The sequence below is a fragment of the Morus notabilis genome, unplaced genomic scaffold, assembly GCF_000414095.1.
Source record: "Morus notabilis unplaced genomic scaffold, ASM41409v2 Scaffold1206, whole genome shotgun sequence".
NCBI classification, from domain to species: Eukaryota; Viridiplantae; Streptophyta; class Magnoliopsida; order Rosales; family Moraceae; genus Morus; species Morus notabilis.
In genome coordinates this window covers 170151-171992 of record NW_010364076.1, presented here as the reverse complement: position 1 = coordinate 171992, position 1842 = coordinate 170151, and the positions used below count along the sequence as shown (strand labels likewise).

Sequence of the window (1842 nt, the reverse complement as noted above, 5' to 3'; positions counted from 1 at the left end):
TCTTATTTTGCGCATCCATAAAAGCTTTTAGGGTATCCTCTAGACAATTCCCTTTCGGCTGCATGTTATTCTGAGGCGCAAAATATGTCTTTGGTGGTTGAGATTGTTGCTCTGATCTCCATTGCCCTCCAGATGATTGTGCTTGTTGGTTTGAATCTCGCCAACTAAAGTTCGGGTGGTTTTTCCAACCAGGATTGTAAGATTCTGAGAAAGGTCCGTAAGGCTTCTTGTATGTGCCCAATGCATTGCACTGCTCCTCATATACCCCTCTCATTTCACTTAAAGTGTGGCAATCCTGAGCTAGATGGCCCATTCCACCACAAACTAAACAAGGCTCATGTGCCTCTGTCCTTGCCACCATGTAGGGTCCTTTACTATCTTTACTTTTGAGGGCCTCAATTTGCTTCGTCAAAGCTTCAACTTGGGCCTTGAGGCTGTCCTCTTCCCTTAATTGATAAACTCCAACTGGTCGGGACGTACTGGTGCTCTCAGTAGCACTCGGTCCAGTCCAAGTATAAGCTTTCTCAGCTAACTCATTCAGGTACTCGATAGCTTCGTCAGGATCCTTCTGGAGAAAATCTCCATTGCACATCATCTCGACAAATTGGCGCTATCGGATTGTGAGTCCATCATAGAAATAGCTTACAAGGCGCCAACTTTCATATCCATGGTGGGGACACAGATTTAACAGATCCTTAAAATGCTCCCAAGCTTGATAGAGAGTTTCGTTTTCCTTCTGAGCGAAATTCGAGATCTGTCGTTTCAAATTATTAGTCTTATGGTGTGGGAAATACTTGTTGAAGAATGTCGTCGTCATTTCTTCCCACGTACCAATAGACTTGGGCCTAAGAGAATACAACTAGCTTTTGGCCTTGTCCTTCAGAGAGAAAGGGAAAAACTTTAATCTAATGGTATTTGTGGCCTCAGCACGGCTATGAAAGGTGGCCACCACCTCTTCAAACTCCCGGATATGTACATAGGGGTTCTCATTCTCTAACCCGTGAAAGGTTGGGAGAAGTACAATCATGTCCGACTTGAAATCCGTAGGTGGTGCATTTGGCGGGAACATGATGCACGATGGGGTGGCCATACGACTTGGGTGCAAATAATCTTATAACGTCCTCTACTGAACTTCCTCGTGTTGTGCCATTGCGAATAGATTTTCAAATGCGAATTCCAACGACGAGTGTGAAGATGGAGGCGTAGAAGACGAGTCGGATAGAATTTCACTAGGGGTTTCTGATATGAACCCCACCAACAATGTGACGAAACCCGTAGCCAAATATGGGATACGATCCAAGATCCTCAAGAATTGATGGAAACTGCGACCCATTGCTTAGCAAAGCAAGAACCTTAGTATGGTGAAGATGCCACAAACGAGTATGGAAAATCCGTTTGATAAGTCAAGGGCGAACGCCACAAGGAAAACCTTGATAAGTTCGGAATAGTTCTTCAAGAACTAAGAAGAATATCTCACAAAGTGAATAAACATCAAAACTTTATTAATTTTCATTTTTCAGCCTTAAATAACCGAGTATAAGCTGAAACGGTTTAAAAATTGAAAAGTCCTATCCTATCCTTAATGAGATAGAAGCCTAAAATAAGATAAACCCTAAAAACAAGATAAAATGCACCTAAAGCTTACCCTAGGGAAGGAATCCGAATTTTGACCTAAAGATAAGATAAAACACGCCTAAAAGCTAATCCCATAGGAAGGAATCTGAATTTAAATCCAACTCCCTCCTTCTAAACGCCTCAAGATAATCTCTTAGGGTAGGAATTTGAATTTGAATCTAACTCCTTCCTTAAAAATGCCTATTATGCAATTTAAATGTTTAAACT

General features: G+C 41.9%; 1 non-coding gene across 1 annotated transcript; it reads left to right on the top strand.

The window, feature by feature from the left end:
- Positions 1–662: 662 nt before the first annotated feature.
- LOC112093019 lies at positions 663–769 on the top strand. The gene has a single exon (XR_002902876.1). It is a non-coding gene; the product is annotated as a small nucleolar RNA R71 (small nucleolar RNA).
- Positions 770–1842: the final 1073 nt, after the last annotated feature.